This window comes from Equus przewalskii, chromosome 21 (assembly GCF_037783145.1).
Source record: "Equus przewalskii isolate Varuska chromosome 21, EquPr2, whole genome shotgun sequence".
Classification (NCBI taxonomy): Eukaryota; Metazoa; Chordata; class Mammalia; order Perissodactyla; family Equidae; genus Equus; species Equus przewalskii.
The window spans coordinates 26,843,048-26,861,469 of record NC_091851.1 but is presented as its reverse complement, the minus strand read 5'-3'; the positions used below and the strand labels follow the sequence as shown (position 1 = coordinate 26,861,469).

The window sequence follows — 18,422 nt, the reverse complement described above, 5'->3', positions numbered from 1 at the left end:
TACCTCCCTCCCCATCGCTCACTCAGCTCTCACCACATTGGTTTTCCTGATCCTCAGACCCACCAAGCACTTTCTCACATCTGAGTCTTTGCACTTGCTGAGCCCTCTGTCAGGAATACTTTTCCCAATTCAGCTCTTGGCCTCCGGGAGGGCCGACCCTTCAGTCCACAGTAGGTGCTCCCTGTTTTTCTCCAACACAGCAGCCTGACTGCGTCCTTCACAAAACTCATCTCTGTCGAATGCAGTCTTTGTTTACGTGTTGATTTCTGCCCCTTCCTCTCAGTCAGGAGCTCTGCAAGGGCGGGGGTTGGCCTGTCTTGTTCACGGCTGTGTCCCTACACCAGCCACGAGCTGGGCACAGCAGCTACTCAATGACTATTTGTCAGACGAATGAACACGAGCTTCTGGCGTGCCCAGCTCCTTGCTCAGAACTGTGGGGGGAGGAGAGAAGCAGGACGGGGTTGTTGCAAACCGATCCTGCAAGGGAGGCCACGCAATTCTCAGGAGGGAAAAGTGACCTGCCCGAGGTCATGCGAGGGCTAAAGCAGCAGCGCACGGCACAGACTCAGGGCTCCATCTCTCTGCTCAGAACCCCCTCTCTGGCCAGGACTGTCTGGACCCGCCAGGGAGACGGCTGGAGGCTGCTTGATATTCTGCCTAGGACTGCTTGGAATGGAATAAAATATTTATCTGTGGCAGGAGGTTTGCAGAGGACATTTGAGAAGGATCGCGTTTTCATGTGCCTATGAAACCTAATTGGATTCATTGTAGGATATGCGGTTTCTCAGAACAGACACATCATTTTCCCAGGGAGCAGAAGCCTCTGCCACCCAGGACTGGGTGGGAGCTGGTGTGGCCTCAGGCTGCCTGACTGGCTGGGCCCAGTTTGGGCCTCTGGTTGCTCTGCGGCAGGTGGCAGGAGGAGATCTGTGTCACTTCTCTGTGGGGTGGCCTGATTTCCTTTGAGGTTCCCAGCAGAGATGGCCAGTTCTTCTGGCAAAGGGAGGAATTCCTCAAGAACTAAAGGTACACCCCCTCCCACCACCTCCAGCATCCTCCAGTGCCCTGTGACACACGCCTGCCTGGCCTCCAAATCATCTCTGAACTCTGTGCCATCTTTTTCGTCCCCATTGCCACAGCCGCCCCCCCTCCTCTCGTCCCCCTTCTCCTGCCCCAGGTGCTTCGTTGGTCTCCTGCCTCCACGTCTCCCCACTCCAAAGTCAGACAAATCTTCCTAGAGTATAAGCTTCAAGTCCTGCCTCCCACTTTCCACAGGAATTTAGGCAAGCCTCTTCCCTCCCTGGACGTCGGTTTCCCCATGAAAGGAAGGGGTTAAGCTACAGCAGTAATTCTCAACCCCATCCAAACCCATCAGACTCCAAGTCCCATTTTTATAGCAAATATTCGATAATGTCCCCCTTTATTATCCTGGAATGAAATTCATAGATAATATTACCTACCTACACACATAATTAAAAAAAATACATCTTAACTGAAATAGAGAAGTGGAAGGAAAGTAATTTACAATGTACCATATTATAAAGCATAAATGCTGGGGCACAACTCCACTGGAAGGTATAATGAAGGACTCAGATGCTGGCACCTACATGCAGCTTCAGTGGGAGCTACGAATGCAGACAGAGAAAGATATGCTGTTGAATCAGCTCCTCAAACACCACGAGCACCACAGCCAGAGGGGCTGTGATTTGTCTAAAACACTGATCCACTCTTGGTAAAGTTCTGAACATACAGGCGAAGCACATCCTTTCCTTGTATCCATAATGGTGACATTCCCGGATAATTCCGGGTATATTAAATATACAGAAAACACTTCACGCATGTATATGAAACATAGTCAGCCGACAAGCTAAGGGAATTAGAAACATATCTTTTTTGCCTGCTGGAATGGCTGGCAGGACATTTCAAAGTCATGTGGGATGCCACTGGGACAAGTCTTGATTGTGAGGGGCTGGCCAGAGCATTCCCAGTCCTCTGCCCTCTGAATGCTGGCAGTGCCTGCCTAATTACTGCGGTAACAAAAATGGTCCCTGCGGGGCAGTGCTGTCCCCTTGGGAGCCTCTGGACCAGAGCCTGAGGGGCAGATATAGAGCTTGCCACCACTGCTGTTTCCTGGGCCCGCGGCAGACATGGCTAATTGAAAAGTCACTTTCTCAGTGAGCGGACAAGGCCTAGAATCCTCAAGCTGGTTCTCTCTGCAGCCCACTGGAATTGGATCATGAGTTGAAACTTGGCTCGGTGTTGAAACTCATTCAACTCTTACAAATATTTCTTGAATTTAACAGAGCTGAATGAAGGATGTGCAAGATTCTTTTAGTTTCAGGCTCAGGTTTCCACGCCCCTCCCCAGCTCAGAGCCCACCCGTGGCTCCTCACCGCTGACAGAAGGCAAACCCCCTCCCTTGGCCCGACGTTGGCCCTCCTTGAGTTGGCCCAACAATAACACACGTGTACAGAGCCCTTCAGAGATTGCAAAGCACACACGATCTTATCTGATCCTTGAGGCAGGCAGGGCAGGGGGTATCAGACCCATTTTATTGATAAGAAAATCAAAGCTTTTTGAGCAGAAGTGACTTGCTGGGAATAGTCAGCAATGGAAACCAGTTCTCTTGAGTATAAAACCCTCATCTTATCTAGCCTGTGCATTTCAGCCCAGTCCTGTCTCAGGTAATCCAAGCCCAGTCACAGTGGGCCACATGTCATCCCCAAACAACCTCCTATGATACCTAGGAGATGGCAGTGTAGTGGCTAAGAGTGTAAGAGCTAAAGTCAGACTGTATCTGGCTCGCTTCAAATCCTGGCTCCACCACTTTGGAGCTGTGTGACCTGGGGCAACTTACTTAACCTCTCTGGCTTCTGTTTTCTCATCTGTAAAAAGGAGATGATAATGGTATCTACTTCATGGAGCCATTGAAGGGATTAAATGAGTTAATCCATGTAGAAGGCTTAGCACAGTGCCAGGCAGGTAGTAAGAGCTCAATAGATGTTAGCTGGACTTCGTGTTATTGCTCACCCAGTTCCTACCACCTGACATGCCCTTCTGTACAAACTATGTTAGTTGAAACTGGACTCATCCCAGCAACCTAGGATCAATATGTCTTCCAACAAACCTTACTCTCTGACTCTACCACCTCACCAAGACTCATCTGCCCTTCCCTGGATTCCTAGCAAGTTCTATCAGCGTCTCCATTTTCCAAGTTACTCTCTACCTCCACACCTGTGCCCATGCTGTTCCCGGTGGGTGGAATACTCTTTCTGTCTTGCCTACCTGGCTAACACTTATTTCTTTAAATAGTACCTCCTCCAAGAGGCCTTCCCAGAGACAGACAGGCTGGGTCGGGAGTCTCCTCTTGGCTCCCACAGCCCTTGGTTCTCTCTAACACAACAGAATTGACACTGAACATTAAGAACATGTAGAAAATCCTGACCCCAATAATTAGAAAATCCATGCTCTTTTCAAACATGTATGAAACATTTACAAAAACTGGCCATAAGTCTCAACAAACACCAAAGAAACAGTATCATGCATACAATTTTTTAAAACCACAAAGCAATAACAAAAGATAACTTAAAATTGCCATTGCCCATATGTTTGAAAATTTTACTTCTAAATAACTCATGGATTGAAGAAGAAACCAAAAGGGAAATAAGAAAACATTTAGAACTGAATGATAATGAAAATACAATATATCAGAATTTGTGGGATGCAGCTAAAGCAGTACCTAGAGAGACATATATAGCCTTAAGTGTTTATATTAGAAAAGCAGACTGAAAATAATACAAGTATCTAAATTAAGAAATTAGGAAAACACCACCAGAATAAATCCAAAGAAGGTAGAAGGGAGGGATTGCTTGTCAAGTTCCACATCTGTGTCCTCCATCACACTGGGGGCATCTTTGGGTCCCAGCACAGGCTGGCACAGGGCTCAGTGCTGGTGGGTTGTAGTAAGCATCAGTTGAATGCATGTTGTGGGTACAACAGTTTTGGTTTCCCATTCTTCCGTTTTCAGTGTCAGTCTTTCTCAAGTTGGGTTTCCAGACCACTATATCAGATCGCTTAGGCCATCTGAGTCTAAATAGAGTGAAACCCCAGAACCTACATCTTCTAACAAGCTCTTGGGCAACCTCATGTGCACTGACCTCGAGCCCCAAGGTGAGGGAGAGCAGGGCAGCCTCAGGGAAAAGTGTGAGGTCAGGTGTGCCTGTCAAGGGAACACACCCTCCTCCCTGCTGATATTTTCATAATCTGCTTCGTACCAGTTTAGAGAAATCATGTCCCAAATTCAAGCCTCAGTTCAGTTACTTCTAATATGGTAATAAAGACGGATAGTCCCCTCACCTCCAGAGCCTCAGGATTTTTCTCTCTGGCAACTCCTCCCTGGGGCACAGGTCAACTTTCTAAGACAGGGGTCACTGCTGGTGGGTTGTCGTTCCTCAAAAGGGCACAGCTCACAAAGGCCATCCTCCGTCCTCTGAATCCTTTGACTGGGACAGTGGGCTGAGCTTGGGAGGGGCCCTGTTTATAGATGAAGAAACCGAGGCTGATTAAGATTGCATTTGGGGTGCAAGGTCTTCACTGGGCCCCTGGAATTACCCCAGAAGGAGGTCAAACCTCCTCAATCCTATCCCTCATGGGGTCCTGGAGCGTGTGTGTGTGTGTGACCCACAAATGTTAGACCTGGAGGAGGTCTTGAGTTGGCTGAGTGACCTCACTCACCGCACTCCCAGGGGGCTATGGAGCAGATGCTGGCCTGAGGTCACCCAGCAAAGAGAAGTCCCAACCTGGGACTGGAACTCAGGGCTCCAGCCCCGGGGGCCCAGCCTCTCCCCTCTGCATGGAGCTGCTTCCTTCCTCAGTGGACTGGAGTGCCCGCTGCCATAAGACTATTTAAACCGGGTTCCCAAGATTGCTGCATTTGCAGGTGGCGACCTTGGAGCTGGCAGCAAGGGCTGGGCTTGGAGGCTGGGCCCAGGCAGGCCTGGGCTCCAAGCGCTTCAGCCTGGCCAGCCTCAGGGAGTCCGGCACCTCTCAAAGCCTTGTACCCTCCTCTGGAAAGTGGGAATAATAATATTTGTGCCTACCTCACGGAAATGATTGTGAGGGTCCCGAGTGAGAAGATGTGTGGAAGTACCCAGTGGCGAGCCGACCACCATTCGCCGAGCTCCGACCACACTCCAGGGTGAAAAATGGCGGCGATAACCATGAGAGCTACAATCCCATGTGTTTCAGGTTCACTCACTCATTCACTGGACAGATATTTCCTGAGCACCTACTGTGTACCAGGCAATCAGGGCTCTAGGGTACCGAGCAAAGACCAAGTTCCTGCCCCCAGTGAGCTTCCACACTACGGGGAGACAGACAATAGACAAACGTGCGTAATGTGTATAATATAATAATTATATAATAATGTTTATAATACATGTATTATAATGTATACATGTAAATAATGTATATAATACATTATACCTTACAATGTTGGGAAAATACCTTCTTGGAAGCAAATTAGAGCAGGTGAAGAGAACAGGTGTGATGGGAAGTCAGGAAAGGCTTCTGGAAAAGCAATAATTGGGCAGAAGTGAGGGGTGAGCCCTGCAGGTACTTGGGGAAAGAACTTTCCAGGTGGGGGAACAGCAGGTGCAAAAGTGGGAGTGCAGCTGCTGTGCGTGTGTGTGAGCAAGTGTGAGTGTGTGGGAATGCGTCAGAGTGAGTGTGAGAGTGTATGTCAGAGCACGTGAGCATGAGAGTGTGTCAGTCTGTGAGTGTGTGTTGGGTGAGGGGCTTAGTGCAAGGGGGCCAGCGTGGCTGGAGCAGCGGGAGCAAGGGGGAGTTGTAAGAGGTGGGGCAGATCATGTAGGGTCCCATGGGCCACATTAAGGACTGGATCGCCAGAACAAGCTGTCATTATCCTCAGGCCCCACAACCAGGGTAGAGCAACCAGACTCCTGCCCAGGCAGTCACATGCCAGTGCCCACTCTCTTTCCATGTGGCCTCAACAAGCATTGCTGGAACCTGGAGCCGATCCTGACTGAGAGGTGTGTCTGGGGAGAGGCCCCTGAGCCCCGAGCTCTCAGAAGCCAAAGCCTTGCAGATGTGGGAGGTGAGGTAGGTCGAATCTGGGTCATGGAGAAGCTGTGAGGGGAGCCGGAAGGGGTGGCAGAGGCAAGCCACCTGGGGCTGCGACTGGTGGGGGCGGCCTCTCCATGGAGACAGCATTTGGAAGCACGACTGGAGTTACTCACGGAGGCCCGTGTGCACACGTGCGTGCATCCAGGGCCACGTGCACACACACGCACCACAGAGACCACGCAATCCCAGCTCGTCTCAGAAGCCACTTGATGACTGATGTCACACCCCAGAGGAGATGGGGCTATGGAATCAGTGTCAGGAGCAGAGTAGGGACAGGTACCCAGGAGGACCAGAAGGGCCAGGGCTCCTCTGTCCCTCTGCCCCCACACCCCACAGGCAGAGGGACAGAGCAGCACCCCCAACCAGAGTTCCTGTGGTCCTATTCTGCATTAGGCCCTGTAGAAACCATGAGAAACATGGTCCCCACCCTTAGGGGCAACCAGCCAGTCTGTCAGAGGAGAGAGATCACAAAGAGAAACCCTCACAGATGGATGGAAGTGACAGCAGTGACCAGAGCTCAGAGACGGGCTAAGTGGGTCAAGGAGAGCCTTTAAGGAGAGAAAGTCAGACAAGGCTTCTGGAGAAAGTGAGGTTTGATCTGAGGTCTGAAGGATGAGTAGAAATTGACAAGATGAGATGTGTGTTTGTGCGTGTGTGTGAGAGAGTTCCAGGCAGGGGACAGTGTGTGTAAAGGTCCCGAGGCCAGCAAAAGAGTCACAGGTTCAGGGAAAGAGAGAGAAGGCCAGTGTGGCATGGGGATGGAGGTATGCCATGGAAGTCCACCTTCCCTGTGTGTACAGTAGGGTCCGGGGCCGAGACTGGGGCCTGGCGAGAGGACGAGTCCCTGAGCCCCCTCCCCAGCCGCCTCAGGGCTGGCTGAGAGACAGGCTAGGTTTGGAATATGCTCATTCACTGTGTGACATTGGGCAGGTCACCTCACTCTCTGAGGCTCATTCCTCATCTGAACAACGGAGACTCCTAATTTCAAGAGAACATGTGTAAAGTGCCACAAGAGGTGCAGACACGTAGTAGGTATTGGATAAACGGAGTCTCCTTCCCTTTCCTTCTCTCTCACGTGCTGGCTTCTGCCTCAGTTTCTCACTTTGCTCATCAGCTCCTTTAAGGGGCCTGGGGTCCCATCTCCAGGCTGGGGCTGGAACAAGCTCTAGCCCAGTCAGTGCTCATGGCTGCTGGCCCACCCAGACCTGTGGCACCAGTCACACCACACAGGGCTCTCCCCACAGTGCTCTCTAGGGCTCCACCTTTGGAGATCTCGGAGGTGGGGAAACAAGTCCAGAAATCCAGGCCAGCCCCCTCCCCAGCTCACCAAGAGGGCTGGACTTCCAGCTCACCACTGCGCCTCCCAAATGCACAGCACTTCATGGGTCAGCAGCCCTTTTCTCGGTCACCATCACACCCTGGGGGACAGGTATCAATGCTGTCACTGAACAGCTGAGGGAGCTCAGTGAGGGGACCCGCCCAGACCACACGGCGAGTGAGTGAGGGATCTGAGTTCTCACTCAGGTCTCTCTGACGCCAAGGCCCAGGGGGGCATGTGCAGCCCTCCTCGGGCACTTGGCCAGGCCACTGTTCCCATTCAAGCCCCTCTCCCTGGTGCACCTTGTCCCCCTTAGGATTTTAATCACCACCCATTCTGTCCAGAAGACTCCTAGCCTCTCCAGTCCCACTCCAACCCTACCCCTGGGTTCCAGACCAAAACCAAACTCCTCACGGAGGCCACACACTCCGTCCTGATCATCCCTGTCCCCCATTTACAGCCCTCAGCCTGGCCTCCTTTTTCTCCCTGGGACATGGGATACTTTCCCACCTCAGGGCCTTTGCACTGACCGTTCCCTCCACCAGGAGTGCTCTGCCCAGACTCTCACGTGGCTGCTGCTTCCCTTTATCCAGGGCTTGGCCCACACATCACTTCCTCAGAGAGGCCTGCCTGAGCTCCCTCCCCATCTAGAGTGGTGGTCCTCCTGCATTCTCATGTCATCCAGGTTTATCTTCAGAGCATTTGTTCATTTATTTTGCTTATCGTCTGTCTCTTCCACTAGGTTGAGAACCTCACGGTAGCTGGGGCTGCATCTTGTCCATTGCAATATCCTGGGGCCTGATACAGTGCCTGAAACGTAGGAGGTGCTCAATGAGTGTGCGTTAGGTAGAAGAATGCATAAATGAATGAGTGAATGAACGCCCAGTAACCCCGAGGATCCATCACCTCCTGGCCGCCTCCCCTTGCGTGTCAACCAGGCATTTGAGACTCAACACATCTGAAGTGAATTCCAGATCTCCTCTGGCAGACCTGCTCCTTCCGTGTCCCATCTTAGTGGCAGCCCCAGCACCTGAGCTGGATGCTGAGGTCCCCTTGACCCCCTTGTCTTGCTCCATCAGCCGCACCCCCCCACCCCCCCCACCCAACACCAGCCCACTGGCCAGGTCTGGAGGTTCCATCTCTGAGACAACTCTCAAATCTGCCTGTCTCTTTCCATCCCTGCTGCCTCAGACCCTGGCCTGGCCACCATCACCCGTCAGGAGGGTTATTCCAGTCCAGCGCCTTGAGTCTACACCACCTCACCACGCCTCCTAACCTCTCCCTGCCTCCACAGTGACCAGAGGCTGGAGCCCAAACTCCACAGCCCAATAACAAGGGTCCTTTGTGCCATGACTCAAGCGGTTTCTCCAGCCTCAACCGCCACTACTCACCCATTTTTCCGTCACCAGGCCAGCCTGCGCCTGTCAGGCCTCCAGACCTCTACTCAGCAGGCAGCTCACACTGCCGGGAGAGCCTTCCACCTCTATCTGCCTGGCTGATCACGTCCTGGCTTTGCACCACCTTCTCAGAGCTGTGCCCCTGCCCAAGCGTGGGCCACTTCCCCATCTTTGGGCAGGTGTCCACTGTAGCCTAGGCCATGCTGCCCTCAACCTAAATCCTCGCAGCCAACCACTTATCGAGTTCCAATCACACGTCACGCCCCATCCTGGGAGCCTCATAGGCATCACCTTATGTCATTTGCATGCCCACCATTTTACAGATGAGGACATAGAGGTTAAATGACCTGCCGAAGGTCACACAGCAAATGACAGTGGAGTCAGGATTAGAACCCAGGTCCATCTGACTAAAAGTGGATTGTGAACTCCTTGACAGCAGGGAGCATGTCGAGCTTTCTTCCTGTGAGTCTTCAGAGCCCAGTGGACAGGGCTAGCCTCCACAACAAATGTTCCAAGTGGAAGCATCTCGACAAGAGGGTAGAAATTACAGGGAGAAAGATTTTGGCACAAATCTAAGAAAAATCCCAACAGTGCAAGGAGCTGCCTGGCAGAGGGTGAACTGGAATGCAAGCAGAGGCTAGAGGAATGCTGGCAGAATTGGAGGAGGGGGTCTGCCCTGGGGAGGGGTGGCCTGGAAGACCTCTGAGGCCTCTGACCTATTGGCGAAGGTGGTATTGGCATAAAGGACTGTTCAGAGGCACAAACCCCAAGTCACTCCCCCTATCTATCACTCCATGACCTCATGAAGTGAGGATGTTCCCAAGAGCCTTTGCAACTCCTTGAAAGGGCAGCCTCAAGCTGCCTCCCTTCCAGGGTGATCTGTGTTTTCCCCGAGATTTCTAGACGACCCAATGGTGCACCTTCAGTTACTGTGACAGCTGTGGGAAAGCATAGTGGGTCCTGCCCACTTGCTCACACGGCGCTGGCCGTGGTGGGGATGGGGTTAAGCAGCTCCTCTCTGCCAGGCCCTGTGCTGAGCACTTTGCACCTCATTGAACCCCACTCCCCAACCATGGACTCAGGGGCCACTGTTCCCACTTGCAAGACAGAGAGACTGGTGCTTAGAGATGGGGAGCGACTCACAGGCGGGAGGTAGAGTTGCTGCCTGCCTCCAGTGCCCGGCCCCTTCCGCTCGGCCAGGGTTGGCGGCTGCTGGGAACAGTGTTCCAGGTGTGGCAGGATGCAAGAGAGGGGACAGCCCCGAAATGCAGGAGCGGTGACTTCAGGTGGACCATGATGAGGGCCCTCTGCAGTGGCTGCAGTTTGAAGTTTCTGGAGCTTTAGAGGATGAAGAGAGCTGCTCTGGCCCTGGTCCCTGGGGCTGGCTTTATCATGAAGGACACAGATTTTATAAATATCTCAGCCCTCACCATGGATCACGTGGAATGGGGAATTAGATAGGAGGCAAATTAGGAGGACGGGGAGGGAGGGTTTCAGCTGTGCTGGCACCCCATTTTGGGATGCAGAGGTCATGGTCAGAGCGGAAGGGACTGAATGGATGTCTATCACCCACAGATGCTGGTCCCCAGGCCACTGAGGCCAAGGCCAGCATGTTGGGGGCAGGTCTTTGAGACGGAACTCTCAGGGCACAATCTGAGTCAGGAACCACTGGTCTTTACTGAGGGGTCCTCAACTGAGTTTCTAGCAGTTAAGAGGGGAAGAGCTGACCCCAACTATTCATGTCGCCAGCTGCCAAGCATCTGGGCCAACGTCAGAACTCAGTCTGAGGCGAGGGTCAGGGCTCAGTCTGGAGAAAGGGTGAGGGTTCAGTCTTGGGTCAAGGTCAGGGCCCAGTCTGGGGCTAGAGTCCAGATTTAGACTGGGATCAAAGACAGGGCTCAGTGTGCATCCAGGACTCCCCAGGTAGGTACTTCACCTCTTATAGCCAAGTCTTACTCAGGGACAAGCCAGTTCTCTTGCAAGGACACAGAGGCCCAGATCCAGGACTCGGCTCTGTCTTGGAGAAGGGGCTGTGACCGTGAGAAGTTCAGTCAGACTAGAGGGGAGCGCAGCAGAGGCACACATGGCCCCCCTTATGGGGCTGCTATTCTGGGCCTGTGTAAGTCACAGTGTGGGAGTTAATACAAGAGGACACCACGTGGCAGGCAGTAGGTGGTTAATAACCCTGCAGGAGGCGACTCAGAACCCAGAGCAGGAGTGCTGGTGGGTGGGGGTGGGGTGGGGAGAACTAGCCTTGGTCAGGAGGCTTGGGTCAGAGGCCTGCTGTGTCCCTGCCTCTCTGTGACTTCAGGTTCATCCCTGCCTTCTCTGGGGCTCAGTTTTCCTGTCATGGGGAGGGCAGTTGAACTCAAGTCTCTAAGTTCCCTTTATCTATGAGAGCCCATGAACTGATGTTCTTTCCCCAGGCAGGACCTGGTGGGGATCTCATGACCTCCACCTTCATCTCCAGTGGTCAAAGTCTTACTCGGCCTTCGAGGCCCAGGGTAAATACCACCTCCTCCATGAAACGTTCCTGTGCTGAAATTCACTGCCGCTTGGTCCACTTTGCATACTTCTGAGCCCCCATGTCAGCCTGAAGCCCCCTGTGCCATGCAGAGGGGTAAGTGTGAGCCTGGCTGTCTCCCCCACCAAGAGCTCAGGCTCCACTACCCACCCCTTGGTATGCCAGCCTCCAGGGTCCCATAATCGCAGGCCCTCCAACCTCAGATCCTTTGGAGACTAGAGTTGTAGTGGCCCCACCGTTACTGTACTTACCACATGAATGGCACTGAAGACATTGTCACTCTGCACACACCTGAGGAATTAACTGCCTTCTGTTCCTTTCAAGGGCACTGTTAATCATGCTACTTCTTGTATTTCCCTTTTTTCTTTGTCTACTAAGAAGCTCAGAGGCAAATTTATAGCCTACTTTTAGCAAAATATAATTTAGAATTATCTCATTTCTGTATTTTCTCTTCTCCTGATCTCTTATTTCTTTTTCTTACTTATATAATAGAATACAAAAAAAGAAAAGAGGAAGAAAAGGAAAAAATGAATGAATTGGGAAATCTTCACAGTTCAGACTTATAGCCGGAAATGAGAAATACTAGGGTTCACAGAGAAAGAGTGCTCAGCCCTAACATAGTTAAGCCATGCCTTGGCATTCATTACCTCCTGGGATCCCCAGCACTCCTAGAAGGGACAGTGGACATTCTTGTTGCCTCTGCACTGTGGGTGGAAGAGCAGAGGCATAAATCAAGGAAGTAACTTGCCCCAGGACGTAAGGTAAGAAAGAGCTGGAACCTGAACTGTCTGATTCCTGAACCAGCCTCCTTAACCACTGTCTTCTTATCTCCCCAGCCTCAGAACGCTGGGATCTCCAGGTTGGAGGGGGTCCTCAGGCCGTCTGCAGCTGTGAACTCAGGTCCAGTTTAAGGACCAACTCAATAATTATTTGTTTTCAAACTTTCCAAAGAAACTTTTTAAACAAACCTTCAGGTAGAGGCCAAGTATTAAAAATGGGTAAGTCTGGAGCTGCCACCAGCAACTCCTCAGCCCTGAGGCCAGCCAGAGCAACTCTACCCACCTGCACATCTCTGCAAGGTTGCTCATGGTACAGGAAGTGAGAGGGGAAGGCAAGAAACAACCAGAATCCAACAGTGGGAAACTGAGGACATGACTTCTCTCCAGCCACACTGTGGAATATTATGCAGCCATGAAAAAGAATGAGGTCCATCTCTACATACTGACCTGAAAAAAAAAATCTTCAAACCATAAGATACATGAAAAAAGCAGGCTGCAGATCAACTAGAGTATGGTTCCATTTATGAGAAAAGCACACAAAATAAAACATCTATGCAATTGTAGAGAAAAAGATCTGGGAAGGTCTGGTGACTCCCACATTTACGTCTCTAACCTAGATCCCTCCCCTGAACTCCAGACTCTTGTATCCAACTGTCAACTCAACATCTCCACTTGGACATCTCACAGGCATCTCTAACCTGACATGTCCAAACCAGCACTCCTGGCCCGGAAAACCTGCTCTCCCCAGAGTCTCCCCATCCCAGCTGATGGTAGCTCCACCCTCCTAATTGACCAGACCAAACCCCTGGATTCAGCCTTCACTCCTCTTTGTCATCCCCACAACCAGTCCAGCAGCTGCTAAATCCTGCCACCTCAGTTTCTCAGACAGAGGAGGTGATGGTGGCCTTTGCCTTGGCCAGAGCCCAGCCGGGTGCTCCTTTCAGCTCTGGGCACCTCTCCTGATGGGTGAGCATGGGACAGCGACCACTACAGGACTCACGGAGAAGTAATAATCACAGGAACAACGTGAACAGCTATCGCTTCTTGAGCAGCCCTGCCAGGCCCAGGACTTGTCGACGCTCTGAATCATTTACATCTCTCATTGACCCTGTGAGGTAGAGGGCCTATTATCTCCATTTAACGAATAAGGCACAGAGAGGTTAGCTGGTTTTCCCAGAGTCACACAGCTAATAGGTAGGAGAGCAGGAATTCTAACCCAGTGTGTCCAATTCAAACTCAAGCATGCCACTGAAGCCAAGTCCTTGAGGAACACTGGAGGAAACTGGAGTTATGGGATTTGGGAGTCTTGAGAAAAGAGTTGAGGTGGAAGGGAAATGTCTGTTCTCCGAAGTCAATGAAGGATGGGTCAAGAGGAGGGACTTGTGTTCTGTGGGCTCCAGGATCTGGGGAGAAAGTGGATCACAAAGGGGTCAACTTCAGCTCAGGGTGAGACACTAATTTCTAACAATCAGAGACCCCGAGTCCCAGAAGGAGTGGGCTGCTTTGGCTGAAGGGAGTCCAGGCTCCAGAGGCACCTGACAGAGCATCGTACTATGGATTTCGTTTCTGGCAATGGACTGGAAAGAGATCATGAAAAAGAAGAATCAAGAATGTGGGGAGGGGCTTGTCCCATCAGGTATCAAACCACGTGACACAGCGATTGTGGTGGTTCTCAACAGCACTGGGGTTGCCCTCCTAGGGCATCTTCGGAAATGGTCGGGGCATTTCTGGCTGTAACAGTGACTGGGGAGTGTGGGTGTCGGGGGGCAGTTCTAGCGGCAGTGAGCGCCAAGGACTGGATCAGCGCTACTAAAGAACAGATGATGAGCAGGACAGTTGAGCCCAAGAAAGAACTGTCCTACCTCAAATGCCAATCAGTCCTTGTTGAAAAAACAAGGAGATACAGTAACTAGTGTAGAATTGAAATAGACAAAGGGATCAATGAGACAGAACAGAGTTCCCAGAAATAGATCCATAAAGACAAGGGCACAAACATAAAACGGAGATGGTATTTCAAGTCAGTGAGAAAAGGATGGAGTACTCCATTAATGCTGCCGGGACAACAGGCTACCCAAATAAAAGTAAAATTAGATCCCTACTTCATACACATGCAGAGATAAAATTCTAGATGGATTAAAGACCTAAATAGGAAACATAAAAGACAAAACTTGAAAATGACTAGAAGGAAGTGCAGCACATCTTTATGACCGTGGGTATAGAAGGCCTTCTTAAATAAGCTGCAAAGAAGTAGAAGCAAATAAAGGGGAAAATGATGCTTTACTACACTAAAATTTTAAACTTCTGAATGAAAAAGACACGAAATTAAAAGACAAGCAACACACTGAGAGAAAACAACCAACATAACAAGGATTGATACCCACATATATAAACCTTTTTAAGAAATTAATAAGAGAAAGATAAGTGGCCCATAAAAAACTGGGAAAAGCACAGGAAGAGGCATTTTGCAGAAGAGGAGATTCAGATGACCATTAATGTATAACGAAGCTCCACCTCTCTAGTAGTCGGGTGACACTGACGAAAATGACATGCGTTCTCTCAGCAGACTGGCAAAATTAAAGAGTGATAAATCAACGGATGGCGAGGTGCTGAGGAAACGGGAACTCAGACATGTCACTAACAGGAGTGCAAAGTGGTGTCACTACCTTGGAGGGCAATTTATTAAAACAGAAAATCCTGCTTCCAGAGAAACACTAACGCACGTCCACAAGGAAGTTCACAGCAACACTGCTAACACTGAAGAACTGGAGATGCCGAAACGTCCACCAGCAGGAGGTGGACCAGATGTGGTATCAACACACAACAGATACTGCTCAGCAGAAGAAACGAGTGAACTACAGGTCCACTTGTACTTGGATACATGTCAAAAACACAAGAGAAAAAAGCAAAATACAGAGGTTTCATTTATTATGATAAAATTTATGTAAGAAAACCACTCAAATCCCCCTGAGCTTGGATTTGTGAAACTTCCCTCTATTTGGAATGCCTTTCAGCATTTCTTTTCCTTCTTCCCTCCCTCCCTCTTTTCCTTCTTTCCTTCCTTCCTTGCTCAAATGTGCTTGCTCTGTGCTGATGGGTGCTGGAGACGCGGCCAAGGCCTCAAGCTGCATCCTTGCCGTGAAAAGTACTCCACCACGATTCCAGCTCCAGAATGACCCCTGACCCTGGCCACAGACTAAGCCCTCACCCCAGACCCCATGTCACATCATCTCTTGGAGTCTGTGACATGGGCATGATCCTGCATTCTGCTGACTGCACAGGCTGTTGAGAGCTTCACAGGAGAGTGGGGATGAGGAGGCTGCGTCTCGTAAAGTGCATGTGGGAGGGGTGGGTGCGATGGCTGACACGAGCCTCTGCTGAGGAGGTTGGCTGCTGGTGCTTAGTTCCCTGAATTCCTTTCCCCCCATCCTCTGTCATTCCTGCCATCTTTCCCTCCTTTCCTTCTTCACTTTGCTTTACTGCCAGGCCTTGGAGCCAGGGGATGGTGTAGGGGGAGGGTGCAGCCAGATCTCTAAGCCCAGGAACTAAAGCCTCCTGGGCTGGGTGGGGAGTCAGATCTCCAAGGCCATAGGTGACCATAAGAGCAGGCGGCTGCCTCCTCCCAAAAGCCAAACAGCTGCCAAGGGCAGCAGCCATGATCACGTCCAGGGCCTCAGATGGTCACAACAGGGCCCAGGAGAGAGGGTGGCCGAGGACAGCCTAATTGGGCATGACGGCAGCCCTGTGAGGCATATTAAGCTTGGAGCTGTTAGGGTGGCTGGTGGAGGAACAGCCAGAGCTGGCCCGGGCCACCGACCCCCACAGGGACACTTGGCTCTGGGGCCCGAGTCTGCCTGCCTGAAGGAATGTCTGTCAGCCGGGGCTGCCAGGTGCTGCCCCAGCCTGGCTGCCAGTCTCATTGGGAAGTGGTACTGGTGTTCAAGGCAGCAGTTCTACGCCCTTCTCTGCAAGTATCCTCTGATACTTACTGTGCCACCTTGGGGGGCTCCCCTCTCTTATTTGGGTCTTATTTCTGCTAACAACAATTAACCTGTCAGCCCTTTCCCACCCACTGTCTCTTCTGATCCTCAGTACCATCCTGCAGGGAAGTGATTATAGTGCCCTTCTCCTCTGCTAGACATGGGGAAACAGGCCCAGAGAGGATAAGTGATTTATCTGAAGTCACACAGCTCACAGATGGCAGATCCAGGACTTGAATTTCAGGTCTCTTTGACACCTAACTCCAGTTTGTGACACAATGCCAATTTCTCATCTCCCTGGAGCCTAGGCCAGTGGTGACGGGACAGTGGTGGTGCCACAGTCCTGGGAGGGGAAAGATGCTAAAGGAAGCCAAATCCAGTCTGAGCCCTGCCGCTGACTCTATGCTCCCAGCAGGTCACATCCCTCCTCTGGATCCTTTCCAGCCTTGCTGTTCAAGTCTGTGGTTTCCGGTCCTCAAGGCCTTTCTCAACTCCATCACTTTCTAGCTATGTAAGCTTGGGAAGTCTCTCCTCTCTGCTTCTACATCTGTAAAATGGAACCAGTCACTCCTTCCCACTGTGGTTGTGGGGGTGGGCTGATCAGATTTGTCAAGTGCCCAGCACAGGGCCTTGCAGATAGCAGGTGCTCAGGAAATGGGCATTCCCTTCTTTTCCATACAATCCCCGAGCCTCACACCCGCTTTCAGACCTCACTCAAATCTCACACCTTCCAGGAAACCCCATGAGACTCTAAGAGCATACGTGTTTAATAATCCCCTCATGCCTTATTCTGTGTGTAAGACTAATGTCACTCCATCCAGGCATCAGTTTAGAAAGCCTGAGCCCAACCATTAGTTTGTGAAATGCTACCAACAAACTTTCCTATTACAACTGAGGAAACCGAGGCTAGAGAGAGACAGAGTCCTCAGGTCACTAAATTCTCTAAGCTTCTGTTTGCTCACATCTAAAATGGGGAAACAAATTAGTACCTCCCCTGTAGCTGATGTTTAGAAATAAACATCATAATACATACAAAGTTCTTAAAACAGCGCCTGGCAGACAATAACACGAGCCTGAATCCTACCTATCCTACCTCAGAAATTGCTCTCACTTGCCCAATGCCAGACCCAAAGCCTCTGACCTCCCAGCTGGGTCCCCTACAAACCAGAGTCCTGGAAATGATTCATAACTCTCTGAAGACAGAACCATGGACAGCATCCCCGGAGCTGGTACGGGGCCAAATCCTCTCTTCAGCACCACGGACAGCGCCCCTGCCATCAACACCAGGGATGGGCAACTGTGCCCTGTGCACCCTAGACAGCCCAGAGGCGAGGTCAGGGTCAAAACCCACACCCCACATGCTGGGGTGGCACTGAAAGCCTCCATTTTCCAGCTAGTCACCTGCTCCGCTATTTGTAAGGCTCAGAAGGGTTACTTCCATTTCTATTTCCATTTGCAGCCTTTTATTCCAAAAAGACCTGTTTTCCTGTTTCTCACCCAGTGGTTGGGACTCCTCAGGGAGGCTTTCTGGAGGCACTCAACTGGGAAAACCCACCTCGCTAGGCCAGGAGAACCTCCCAAGGCTCCCCTCTTTTACCCCTGGCCTCATTTCAGACACAAGTAGTGATGGCCACTGGGCAGAGCGTTGCAGCCAAGAGCAGCAGCAAGGGCCGGGCCCACTGCCACCTCCTCTCAAGGGCTGGGCTCGCTGCCCTGGTCTCAAGACACTGAATAAAGAGGAAAAGCATTTCTGATCCTTCAGCCTGTCCCACTCCATCACTCATCCCTGAGGCCATCTCTTATTGGCACTTCGCCCATTTGAGGAGGGCTACATTCCAGCCCAGACCACCTCTATCGGTGACCTCACAGGCCACTGGCATGATCTCATAGCAAACATCTTGAGCAGCCTTGGGCCATTCTTCAAGGACCCCCAGGGCTTCAGGTCAGCAGGGACCCCAGAAAAGCCAGCAACTCAGTCCTTCTAAGACAGCAAAAGGGGAATATGAGCCACAAAAGAATACCAGTGTCCTCTGATAAATGGGAAGAAGGCCACCTCTTCAGAGTTGTGATAAAATGAGATGGTGTGTCTAGCACCAAGCCTGACACACAACAGGGTCCCAGTAGTGTCTGCTCCCCCTTCCTAACAAGGAAAATACAACAATGGCAATGATTGTCACTACCAATGTTGCATGCCTACTACGTTCCAGGTGCCGAGTCTAGATCTTCACAGGTAGGGAAGGCAAAGATTATTAGACCCATTTTGTTGATAAGGAAATCAAGGCT

The 18,422-nt window shown here is 51.2% G+C and overlaps 1 protein-coding gene across 6 annotated transcripts in view; it reads right to left on the bottom strand.

The window, feature by feature from the left end:
- DLGAP4 (DLG associated protein 4) overlaps window positions 1-18,422 on the bottom strand; it is a 202,626-nt gene that overhangs the window by 111,622 nt on the left and 72,582 nt on the right. For 2 of the 6 annotated variants that reach the window (XM_070588274.1, XM_070588275.1), the window contains one exon: window positions 4,357-4,533. The exons of the other annotated variants lie outside the window; for them this stretch is intronic. The gene's annotated coding sequence lies outside the window, so the exon portion shown is untranslated. Of the gene's footprint in view, window positions 1-4,356; window positions 4,534-18,422 lie in introns of those variants that run through there. 6 annotated transcript variants of the gene reach the window in all.